Source organism: Triturus cristatus, chromosome 3_2 (genome assembly GCF_964204655.1).
Source record: "Triturus cristatus chromosome 3_2, aTriCri1.1, whole genome shotgun sequence".
NCBI classification, from domain to species: Eukaryota; Metazoa; Chordata; class Amphibia; order Caudata; family Salamandridae; genus Triturus; species Triturus cristatus.
This window is the reverse complement of record NC_140584.1, coordinates 588875352-588888596: the sequence shown is the minus strand read 5'-3', so window position 1 is coordinate 588888596 and position 13245 is coordinate 588875352. Positions and strand designations below refer to the sequence as shown.

Here is a 13245-nt window from a genome sequence, read left to right as displayed (position 1 = left end):
ACACACGCGTGTACGGTCCGTATCACTATGGTGGTGCTGGCGTATGCGTACGCCTCAGTAGTCCGGACCGTACACACGCGTGTGTACGGTCCCTATCACTATGGCGTACGCATACGCCAGCACCCCATAGTGATACGGGCCGTACACGCGTGTGTATGGTCCGGACTACTAAGGCGTACACGTACGCGAGCACCACCATAGTGATACGGGCCGTACACGCGTGTGTACGGTCCGGACTACTAAGGCATACACGTACGCGAGCACCCCCATAGTGATAGGGACCGTACACACGCGTGTACGGTCCGTAACACTATGGTGGTGCTGGCGTATGCGTACGCCTCAGTAGTCCGGACCTTACACATGCGTGTGTATGGTCCCTATCACTATGGCGTACGCATACGCCAGCACCACCATAGTGATAGGGACCGTACACACGCGTGTGTACGGTCCGTTGCAATGCATTTGGGGTGCCCTAGGGCTGTGGGACGCACCGTACCTGTGTTGTGACATAGGATTGCCATAGGGGACACATGAGGGACAAGTATAGGGGCCTAAATGCATGCTGGTTGTCATGGAGACCGAGTTTCAGGTTTGAATTTTGCATCATGTGGCCAGCAGAAGTCGGTTGGAGACAATTTACTTTGTTGCAATTTGGTTGTTGACATTACATCATGCTCAATTTTAAGACCATGCAAAGCCTGTCACTGGGGTAGTTTTAAAATGATTGGACGACACGTAGGATGCAAATGTGACTGAGCCAATCACTCTGTACTCCTGTAAATGAAACAGGCCAGCAAGGAAGATATAAGGCAGCCAGGTCCCTTGAGAGAGCACTTGCCTGCACATCCTTGCATTACACACCACTGCTGCTGCTTGTGATTCCTCTGGCACCATGTCCAGGTCTGTGGAGAGGGCCCAGTCATTCACCATGGAGGAGAATATGGCGTTGGTGGATGTGATCCTCCCACAGTACACCATGCTGTATGGTCGACCTGGGGAGCAGGTGAGTGCAGACTCCACTAGCTTAAACTGTGCCCCTTTTAGTGACTGTGACTTCTGGCATTGTGTCCAGGTGTGACAGACATGCAGGGTTCTTCATAGTGGGTCCCAGGGGGGGGGAGGGCTCATGTCTCCCATGCAGAGCATGCTGTAGTTCCTGTGTGCACAACGCACTAGCATGGTGCTTACTGTGACGATCACTGCATGGTGCATGCCGCTTTCGGACTGCCTCATCCTCCTGGAAATGTTGTTTCTACAGTCCTGATGTGAGTCTGTGCTCCCCCAAGGGTGATGGGTGCCAGGACCCACTGATGTGTGTCTGTTCAGTGTACCTGTGGTGAGAGTGTGCAAATGATATGGTCATCCCCTGGACATTGGTGTGTGTGTGTGAGTCCCCTGTCATGTGGGTGTGTGCATATGTGGAGTGTTGCACCCCAGATGCATGTGGGATGGATACACCCTGGCCATCTGATGTGAGCAGGGAGCTGTGCTGGATGTCTGCCGTGCTGAGACAGCCCCACATCTGTGACACCCCCAGTCTAGTGGCACATGTGCAGAGTGAGGTTTGTAGCGGCAGTTGCCTATGCCAGGTGATTGTTCTGTGCCTGTGTGTGTCTGTGTACTCTGCTGAGGTAGCGTAAGTGGGCTGGGGCATGTGACTGCTTGGGGGTATGTTGGACCCGGCCTCGTGGCGTGGTCCCGAACCCTCCTCCCAGACCCGACGGGGGCAGCCCCCACCCTTTGGGGTCCCGCCGGATTGTACTTTGCCGCCCGCACCAGCCTACGCGACCCGGCTCGCCCAGGCCTCAGCCCCAGCGAATCCCTGACATCGAGGCACCAAGATCCGGCCAGGGGGTACCAAGTGGCCACTCCACCGATCCCGGAGGAGGGGAGTTTCGATGGGACCCCCAACCGTCCCTCAATGCCTGGTTTCAATCGCCCTCCTGGGCGCTGCCGCCTCTCCCGCTGGGTGTCTGGCCTCTCCCATCTCGGCCCCTCCGCCACCCAGGCGCAAGGGTCCGGACATCAAAGGGGTCCAGACCTATATCTGGGGCAGCCTCCCGCCAGGACGGCAGTTGTATCCTGGAGTCAAGAGCCCTGCTGATCGGATCGCGGCTGACCCTACGGAGAAAGACTCATTACTTGGAACTTGGACCTCTGAGCCCTGCTGACCTCGTCGCGGCTCGACCTCGCTGAAGTAAACCATCGGAGCCCTGCTGACCTCGTCGCGGCTCGACCTCGCAGAAGTAAACCATCGGAGCCCTGCTGACCTCGTCGCGGCTCGACCTCGCCGAAGTAAACCATCGGAGCCCTGCTGACCTCGTCGCGGCTCGACCTCACCGCAGCAATCCCCCTGAACTGTACGGAACCCCCCGGCTCGAGGATTGAGAGCTAGGCGCAGGGTGTCCAGTACCAGGCTAAGACTGAGACTGTCCCGCTACCCCATACCAACAAGACTTTGAGACTCTTTTGGATCTCTCGATCCACCTGTAAATATTGCCACAGAAATCTGCCTTGCTTACCGATAAAAAAAACGTATAAGAATTGATACCCTGGTTGTGTCCCTTTGTGGTGGTGGGGTTGCTTGGCTGATACGAACCTAGGAGAAGGACCTCACCCAGGAGGCTTCTCAGCGGCGCTCGGCTACTCGCCTACGGAACGGTGATCCTCGGGGTGGTCAGTCCGATACCATCGGGCACCCGGAGGGCGCCTTCTAACATTGGTGGCCAGCGGTGCGATCCGAGCCCGACGCAGTTCGTACAGCGAGTAACTCACCCACTACCTACCTAGACACAGAGTAACCATCAACGACCAGCAGACCACCCCAACCGCGGATTTCCGACAAGAACGGTTGGAGGAATATACACAGAAGGAACTAAAACAGTTTTGTAAAGACAAAGGCATCGCGACCACCGGATTAAACACAAAAGAGGACCTGCAAAAAGCCCTAAAGACCTGGGTAGAGTCCGAAGCGGCCTCCCCCCAAACCGAAGAAAACCCGGTGCCAAACGTACCCCGGCAACCAACCGCAGCCCCGGCAGAGGGAAGAACAACCAGCACGGAGACCGGCCTCTCCCCGGAGGAGATACGAGAACGGGAGAGGGCCAGGACCCACGAGTTAGAGCTCGCCCGGCTCCGCCTGGACGGCGAACTCCTACTAGCCGAAAAGAAGTTGGCCCTAGAGCAACTGCGGTTGCAAGAAGAAATAGAGGAGAAAAAGCGGCACCGAGAGCTGGAAGAGAGGAGGCTAACCCTCGAGCATGAGCGGGGGCTTAAAGAACTTGAAATCAAGTCCAGAAATGGAGAGACCGGCACCCCCGGAAACCGAGACACCCCCCCGCCGGTCGAGGCGAAAGTACATATCCCCAAGGATGTCGTCAAAGAGTACTACAAGAACGACGACATCCAACAATGGTTTAAGGCCTACGAGGTAGCCATGACCGCCCATCGGGTGCCCCGGAAGGATTGGGGTGCCGGCCTATGGGGACGGTTCCTCAGCGAAGTCAGAGACACCCTGCTACAGCTCCCCGACGCAGTGATGACCTCCTATGACCATATGAAGGAGGCCCTGCTCACCCGCTATGGGCTCACCCCAGAGATGTACCGCCAACGCTTCCGGGACTGCAAGAAGCTCCCCGGTACCACCTGGGTGGAATACGTAGACTTTTTTAGCAGAGCCCTGGAAGGTTGGATCAAGGGCAGCAAGGTCACCTCCTACGAACAACTGTTCGACCTCATTGTATGGGAGCACCTCTCCAACAACTGCTTCATCAAGCTGAGACAGCACCTCCTCGACAGCAAGCTGACCGAGCCGCGGAAGCTCGCCGCCGAGGCCGATCGATGGGTAAACACCCGAGTCCCAAGAAACTCGATGGGGGAGTACCAACGGAACCCCACGGGGCCCCCCCGCCAGCGGGGTGGGGGACGAGGAGGATCGAACAGGAACAGAGACTTTCCAGCGGGGCCACCCCGGAGTCCTCCCCGGGGACCGCCCTCCAACCGCACGTCCCCGTCCCTCGCACGAAGAGGGGCCCCTCCAGCCCGACCAGGGCCTCGACCGACGGTAAAGTGCTACAACTGCCAACAACCCGGGCACTATGCCAGTGACCCCACCTGCCCCGTGAACCGACGGGCGGGGACCACCGGGCCACCCCCCGCCAGTTGGCTGCCGCTGCCCTGGGCGAAGGGGGAGAAGAGGAAGAAAACTACGACGCTGGACCAACCGAGTGGGAACCCGCCGCCATGACATTAGTCTGCCTGGGCAGTCGGGAGATGGTACCCCGGGCTCCCATCCCGAGCAACACACAGAAGTACCAACAGTGGGTCACCATTAATGGACGCCGGGACGAAGCCCTCCGAGACACCGGAGCCAGCGTGACAGCCGTCCGCTGCCACTTGGTGACCCCCGAACAGATCTTGCCTAACGTACTGTGCCCCGTCCGGTCGGCAGACAACACTGAGAGCTTGTGCCAGATGGCCCGGATTCCCTTCGAGTGGGGGGGAGTGACGGGCATGCTGAAGGTCACCGTCCGCGACGACGCCCCCGTGGACTGCCTCCTCGGGAACGACCTGGAAAGTTCCCCCTGGGCCCACGTTGAGCGCCGAGAGCATCTGAGGATGCTGGGACTGCCCGAATGGGTCTGCGCAACCACCCGGTCCACGACCGCCCGGGCCATCCAACCGAGCGTCGAGGCTCCCCCCGAAGAGCAGGAATGACCCGAACCACCAGCCCCCTCCGTCGAAGAAGAAGCCGACACCGAGGCCGGGCCGCCAGAACTCGCCCCGGACGAGGTCGGCGTGCTCGGCGACCTCCCCGAACTCGCTCAATGGCGCCAAGAAGGTGGCCCCACAAGGGAGCAGTTCCGCCAAGAACAAAAGACCTGCCCCTCCCTCGAAGGGACCCGACAGCAAGCAGCCGCCCAGGCCGCCGGAGACCAGGCGGGGACCCACTGGGTCTATTGGGACAATGACCTCCTCTACAGTGAGCAGAAGACCGCAGAATTGGGGGCCAGCCGCGTGCTGGTGGTCCCCCTCAGGTTCCGGGACTTCCTACTCAATCTGGCGCATGATGTGCCCCTCGCCGGGCACCTGGGGCAGGACAAAACATACAGCCGCCTGGTGACCCACTTCTACTGGCCCCGAATGCGGAAGGACGTGGACAATCATTGCCGGACCTGCCCGACCTGCCAAGCCAGCGGGAAGAGCGGGGGAAGGGTCAAAGCCCCTCTCCAGCCCTTCCCAGTAGTCAACACCCCGTTCGAGCGAGTGGGGATCGACATCGTGGGGCCCCTGGACCCCCGAACCTCCCAGGGGCATCGCTTCATCCTCGTCCTGGTCGACCATGCCACCCGATACCCCGAGGCCATCCCTCTCTGGACAGTGACGGCCCCCGTGGTGGGCCTGGCCTAAAGGGAATCATCTCCAGAGTAGGGTTCCCCCGGGAGGTTGTGAGCGACCGAGGCACCAACTTTATCTCGAAGTATATGTGGTCCCTGTGGCAACAGTGCGGGGTGACCTACAAATTTACCACCCCATACCACCCCCAGGGGAACGGTCTAGTCGAACGATTTAACCGGACATTGAAAGGGATGATCAAAGGCCTGGAGGAGCCCCTGAGACGCAAGTGGGACGTCCTGCTGCCCTGCCTCCTGTTTGCCTATCGGGAGGTCCCGCAAAAATCTCTGGGGTTCAGCCCCTTCGAGCTCTTGTACGGACACCCTGTCCGAGGCCCTCTCAGCCTGGTCAAGGAAGGCTGGGAGACCCCCATCCAAGATGCTCCCCCGGACGTCTACCGGTACCTCCTGACCCTGCGAAACCAGACACGGAAATTCAGGGAACTGGCCGAAGCCAACCTCGAGGCCAGCCAGGAGGAAATGAAACGCTGGTATGACCAGAACGCCTCCTCCATCGAGTTCGAGCCCGGCCAGCAGGTCTGGGTCATGTCGCCCGTCGACCCCTGTGCCCTCCAAGACAAGTGGACCGGACCCTTCAAGGTGGTCAAGAAGAAGAGCCCTGTCACCTACCTGGTCGACCTGGAATCCCCCAGGAACCCTCTCCGGGTCCTCCACGCCAACAGACTCAAACCCCACTTTGCCCGAACCGAACTTAGTCTGTTGATGGCTACGGACGATGGGGCCGAGGACGACTCCGAACCCCTACCCGACCTCCTGAAAACCTCCGAAAAGGACGGCTCCGTGGAAGGAGTCATCCTCTCCGCCACCCTGACTCCCGATCAGCGCCGAGACTGTCAAGGACTGCTGCACCGCTTCGCTGCTCTCTTCTCCCTCACTCCCGGAGTCACCCGATGGTGCGTCCACGACGTCGACACCGGGGACAGCCCCCCTGTGCGACACCGAACCTACCGGGTCCCCGAGCGAGTGCGGGCCTGCATCCACGCCGAGGTCACCAAGATGTTGGCCCTGGGGGTCATCGAGCCCTCCGACAGCCCCTGGGCCAGCCCGGTGGTCCTGGTGCCGAAAGCTGCCGCCCCCGGCACCACCCCAGAGCTCCGGTTTTGTGTGGACTATCGGGGATTGCATGCCGTCACCAAAACCGATGCCCATCCCCTTCCTCGGGCAGATGAACTGATCGACCGCCTAGGGGCAGCGCGCTACCTTAGCACCTTCGACCTCACCGCCGGATACTGGCAGATCGGGCTCACCCCCAGCGCCCAGGAGCGTTCTGCTTTCTCCACCCCCTATGGCCATTACCACTTCTGCGTGATGCCCTTCGGCATGAAAAATGCCCCGGCGACCTTCCAGAGGCTAGTAAATAAGGTACTGGCCGGCCTAGAAGCGTTCAGCGCCGCCTACCTGGACGATATTGCGGTGTTCAGCAGCCACTGGGCCGAGCACCTGAGGCACCTCGGGGAGGTCCTGACCGCCCTCCAAAGGGCCGGACTTACCATAAAAGCCAGCAAGTGTCAGATAGGCCAAGGGTCAGTGACCTATCTGGGAAATCAGGTGGGGAGCGGCCATGTGGCTCCCCTCCAGCCAAAGATCGACGCCATCGTGGCCTGGGAGCCCCCAACCACTCAAACAGCTGTGAGGGCCTTCCTGGGACTCACGGGCTATTACCGGCGGTTCATTCAGAACTATGGAAGCATTGTGGGCCCCCTCACGGAGCTCACATCAAAGAAGCAGTCCAAGAAGGTGCACTGGACGCCCCGCTGTCTGGCGGCCTTCGAGACCCTCAAGACAGCAATGTGTACCGCTCCCGTGCTGCAGGCCCCCGACTACAGCAAGGAGTTTGTAGTGCAGACGGATGCTTCAGAGTACGGAATCGGGGCCGTCTTGTCCCAGGTAAACCCTGAGGGGGTTGACCAGCCGGTGGCCTTCATCAGCCGGCGCCTGCTGCCCAGGGAGCAGAGATGGAGCACCATCGAACGGGAGGCCTTCGCCGTGGTGTGGGCCCTCAAGAAGCTCCGGCCCTACCTCTTTGGCACCCACTTTCGGGTCCAAACCGACCACCGACCCTTGCGGTGGTTGATGCAGATAAGAGGCGAGAACCCGAAGTTGTTGCGATGGTCTATCTCTCTGCAGGGGATGGACTTCACTGTAGATCATCAGCCCGGCAACGACCACGCCAACGCAGACGGCCTGTCCTGCTTCTTCCGCCTCGGAGAGGAGAACCCCCAAGACGATGGGTGACTCTCCCTGCCTTCAGCTGGGGGGGACGCCTGTTGGACCCGGCCTCGTGGCGTGGTCCCGAACCCTCCTCCCCGACCCGACGGGGGCAGACCCCACCCTTCGGGGTCCTGCCAGATTGTACTTTGCCGCCCGCACCAGCCTACGCGACCCGGCTCGCCCCGGCCTCAGCCCCAGCGAAGCCCCGACATCGAGGCACCAAGATCCGGCCAGGGGGTACCAAGTGGCCACTCCACCGATCCCGGAGGAGGGGAGTTTCGATGGGACCCCCAACCGTCCCTCAACGCCTGGTTTCAATCGCCCTCCGGCCCTCCTGGGCGCTGGCGCCTCTCCCGCTGGGTGTCTGGCTTCTCCCATCTCGGCCCCTCCGCCCCCCAGGCGCAAGGGTCCGGACATCAAAGGGGTCCAGACCTATATCTGGGGCAGCCTCCCGCCAGGACGGCAGTTGTATCCTGGAGTCAAGAGCCCTGCTGATCGGATTGCGGCTGACCCTACGGAGAAAGACTCATTACTTGGAACTTGGACCTCTGAGCCCTGCTGACTGCGTCGCGGCTCCCACCTCTTGCTGAGGAGAAGACCCTCCCGGAACATCGGAGCCCTGCTGACCTCGTCGCGGCTCGACCTCGCCGAAGTAAACCATCAGAGCCCTGCTGACCTCGTCGTGGCTCGACCTTGCAGAAGTAAACCATCGGAGCTCTGCTGACCTCGTCGCGGCTCGACCTCGCCGAAGTAAACCATCGGAGCCCTGCTGACCTCGTCGCGGCTCGACCTCACCGCAGCAATCCCCCTGAACCGTACGGAACCCCCCGGCTCGAGGATTGAGAGCTAGGCGCAGGGTGTCCAGTACCAGGCTAAGACTGAGACTGTCCCGCTACCCCATCCCAACAAGACTTTGAGACTCTTTTGGATCTCTCGATCCACCTATAAATATTGCCACAGAAATCTGCCTTGCTTACCGATAAAAAAAACGTATAAGAATTGATACCCTGGTTGTGTCCCTTTGTGGTGGTGGGGTTGCTTGGCTGATACGAACCTAGGAGAAGGACCTCACCCAGGAGGCTTCTCAGCGGCGCTCGGCTACTCGCCTATGGAACGGTGATCCTCGGGGTGGTCAGTCCGATACCATCGGGCACCCGGAGGGCGCCTTCTAACAGGGTACTGTTCAGATTCCTGTTGTAGCTTGGGATGCACAGTGTGAGCCTGCATCATTGATTGTGTTGCACCCCTCATGCCACCTGTGTACTTTCTATGGCACCTACTGCATTCGCCCATTCCCAGGAGGATGATGTCACTATGGCAAAGGTGCAATGATTTGGCTGCATACTATGGCCAGTTCAAACATGCATAATTTGTAATATGTGTGTCTCTGTATCATTGATGAGGTGGATTGATGTATTGTCACTTTTGCATCCTCACAGGTAGGCGTCCTAGCCAAGGGGGAGATCTGGAAGCAAGCCGTCAGTGCCGTGAGGAGGACGGATGGTCGGAAGCGGCGCCTAGCCCAGGTGAGGAAACGCTGGCAGGACATCCGGTGCTGGACGCGGAGGATCGCACGGGTCCTGCTGGGGGACTCACCTGTGAGCCAGAAAAACCGTGGGCGCCAGCGTCTGACCCACATCCAGAAGCGTGTGCTGGCGGTGGTCTTCCCCGACTTGGACAGGCGCTTACTGGAGAAGCAGCAGCAGGAAGGGGGTAGGTACATGTGTGTTTGTTGTGTGTGACCAGCTCTTGGAAGTGCGCAGTTGCATGGATACACTGCCAGGGTTTAAATGTGCAGTGCATATCCTGTTCACCAAAGTAAAGCGGTGCTGTTCTTCCTCCCTTCCCCTCCTTGCCATGCGTTCCCTGGTCTGTGTGTAGTCACTCTTGCACAAGGTCATCTAGGCTGGCAGTAACTCCAAGTGCCCATTGCTTGCAGCATCATGTGTGGGGGTGGTGTGTAACAGGTTTTAGCACGTTGCCTGTGCCCTGGCCAGTTCTGTCATTGTGGGGTCCATGTTAGTTGGCACTGATGCTGAGTCCCGACATGGGAGTGTGTGTTTCATGTGTACTGCCTTACTGCCTGCATGTTGAATGTTGTGCCCTCTGACATGATGTGCTTGAGCGTGAGATGTGCATAGTGCAGGGATGTTGGCTTGTGTTCCAGTCATATCCATCCAGGGCCATGGAGTAGTGAGGCCACTACAGTCCCCTGGGGCACCTTTTCCTAGGTATCATGTGTGTCATCAGACAATGTGGACATTCTCTGTGTCTTCAGCATGGTTTGGGCCCTGTGGCAAAGTACCATGGCCTCATTTGTATTCACGTATACTGTGCTACATGTGTCCACTGTACAGGGTGACCTAAATTAGCTGGTGCATACTCACAGGGGCAAGTGCGTGTGTGTCTTGGTACAACTATCTGATGATGGTTGTTTGTCAGTGATATATGTGGACAGGCGCACCAGGGGTAGTTTGTGTGCGATCAGGATTAATTGCAGGCCATGTGTTATCATCCCAGACTAAGAGGTGTAAGTACTTCCTCTGTCTCAATCACATTGTCTCAGGTAGGGGGGGGGGGTTGGTGCGGCCAAGGTCTACATGTCCAAACCTGAAGTCTCCTTGCTCAGTCTGGCCAGTGTGTGATGTTTGTGTGGCCAAACACTCAAGGTGCAGTGCCCCAGTCATGTTGGCCATGGTTTTCAGTATTACCTTTGCAGCATGTCCCAAGAGTTGCTAGACATGGTTCCTGCTCATCCCTTTCTTGGCTACGCTGTGTGTCGCTGATGGTGTGCTAGATTGTCCCCAGAGCCTGGCTCCTCTGTACAATTTGATATCAAGTAATTTGCTATTGTGTCATGCTCTCCATATTATAACAGTGGCATGGGGGGTCAACAAACTGTGTGTTGCAGGGACTACATAGGTACCATGTATTGTAGATGTTACTCTTGTTGCTTTTCAGGCTATGCACTGTGACCTATGTAGAGTTGACTCATGTGACATATGTATACAGGTGTCTGATTTCTCCTGTCTCTTCACCTTGCACACAGCATCGTCGGGGGACTACGAGGGAGACACTGGCACGGACCGTGAGGAGGGAGCGAGCACCAGTGCCAGCAGTGCAGAGTTGTCTGGCACATCGAGTGGCACGGAGGCCGACGGGAGTGCAGCGGAGGACCTGTCCAGTCAAACCACCACCGACTATGACGCAGACGGGTCCGAGGCTGAGCACTCCGAGGGGGCGGATGCTGGTCCCACAGCTGACACCAGCACTCCATCACTACCCGCCCCCTCCATTCCGATCACCGGCCTCCCACTTGCTCGTGTCCCTTCCCGCCGTGCTCGGTCACCACGTGTCTCCTTCTTGCCAGGCACCGCACCCCCTGCCCCTGTCTCCACTGCTGCCACCAATGCCGAGTCTGTAGACATCCTGCGGCAGTTGCAGGTTGGTCAGACTGCGATGCTTAATGTCCTCCATGGCCACAGCCAAGTGCTCAACCAGATGGAGGCATACATGGAGGGCATTTCAGCTGCGCAGTCTGACCAACGCAACTTTCTGCGGTCCATAGACTCGACACTGACTGCAGCATTGGGTCTCCTGCAGCGCTACGTCCCCCCCTACCCCTGCAGCATCCACACTTCCCACTCCCATGCCTGTCCAAAGCACACCCAGACGTAGCCATGCACGCACACCACCAGACACAGGCACCACACCACCAGGGAAGGCAAAGAGCACACCTCCTGGCACGCACACACAGGGTGAAGTAGGCACACCCACTGGGTCGGGGGGGAAACGGAAGACACGCAGCCAGAGTGGGAGTCCACATTCCTCACGACCACCACCCTCCAAATCCACTCCCCTCAGCTCTCCTGGCCAAGTGTCGGACACAGGGTCAGTCCTGCCCAGTCTGTCCATCAGCCCCAGTGTGGCACCACCCCGCAAGCGGTGGAGGCAGGACACCGGCAGGGGAGTTGAGCCCCCCCCCTGTCCACAACCTCCCCCGGTAGCGCTGCGACCCATCCCTGCCCCCCCCCCCCCTCCTTGGGGCCAGTGGTTCCTTCGGGTGCAGGGGAGACGCTGGGCTACCTGGCAGTAGTGTGCAGCGCCGTGCTCGCTTTGGCGCTGCCCCACCCCTGTGTTGGAGTCGTCCGTCCCTGCACCCACAACACCTGCCCTTGCCCCTCCTGTCCCTGCGGTGCCTGGTCCTTCCCCCCCACATGATGCCCCCCCCCTGTGGATGACAAGGTAGTCTGAACTGTGCAGACAAGCTAGGGGACACGCATCCCAATGTGTCCCTCACCTGGATTGGAACAATGGACTGCCCTATGTGCCTTGTGCATTTTGAACTCTTCGTACAAATCATTTTGGGACATTGCTGAATAAAGCTATTTTATTTTCCTTGGCACACTACTGCTTTTCTGGCATTGCTGTTGGTGGTGCTGCTCCATGATTTGGGGTGGCGATAATGTGTTAGGTGTCTGGGATATGTTGTAGTGTGCTGTTCGTGGGGTGGACCCTGTTATCTGTGTGCCATCACACGGAATTTGCTATCAAACTTTGCTCATGTAAGCTGTTACTGCATGGTGACATTGTCCCAAGGTGTGTACCTTCCTCTGTGGACCCTGACATCTTCCCTGCAGGGTGTTGTGAAGACATTTGTGCAGTGCTGTGTCTACATTTGCTGGGTGTCTGGGCACTGCTGGGAGGACTCTGCACACACCCCTCCTATGTCTGGGCACTGCTGGGAGGACTCTGCACACACCCCTCCTATGTCTGGGCACTGCTGGGAGGACTCTGCACACTCCCCTCCTGTGTCTGGGCACTGCTGGGAGGACTCTGCACACACCCCTCCTATGTCTGGGCACTGCTGGGAGGACTCTGCACACACCCCTCCTGTGTCTGGGCACTGCTGGGAGTGATAGGCACACACCCCTCCTGTGTCTGGGCACTGCCGTGAGGACTCTGCACACACCCCTCCTGTGTCTGGGCACTGCTGGGAGTGATAGGCACACACCCCTCCTGTGTCTGGGCACTGCTGGGAGGACTCTGCACACTCCCCTCCTGTGTCTGGGCACTGCTGGGAGGACTCTGCACACACCCCTCCTATGTCTGGGCACTGCTGGGAGGACTCTGCACACACCCCTCCTGTGTCTGGGCACTGCTGGGAGTGATAGACACACACCCCTCCTGTGTCTGGGCACTGCTGGGAGGACTCTGCACACACCCCTCCTGTGTCTGGGCACTACTGGGAGGACTCTGCACACACCCCTCCTATGTCTGGGCACTGCTGGGAGGACTCTGCACACTCCCCTCCTGTGTCTGGGCACTGCTAGGAGGACTCTGCACACACCCCTCCTATGTCTGGGCACTGCTGGGAGGACTCTGCACACACCCCTCCTGTGTCTGGGCACTGCTGGGAGTGATAGGCACATACCCCTCCTGTGTCTGGGCACTGCTGGGAGGACTCTGCACACACCCCTCCTGTGTCTGGGCACGGCTGGGAGTGATAGGCACACACCCCTCCTGTGTCTGGGCACTGCTGGGAGGACTCTGCACACTCCCCTCCTGTGTCTGGGCACTGCTGAGAGGACTCTGCACACACCCCATCTATGTCTGGGCA

The 13245-nt window shown here is 59.1% G+C and overlaps 1 protein-coding gene across 1 annotated transcript in view; it reads left to right on the top strand.

Moving 5' to 3' along the window:
• TSSK3 (testis specific serine kinase 3) overlaps nucleotides 1-13245 on the top strand; it is a 291753-nt gene that overhangs the window by 99879 nt on the left and 178629 nt on the right. The window lies entirely within an intron of this gene.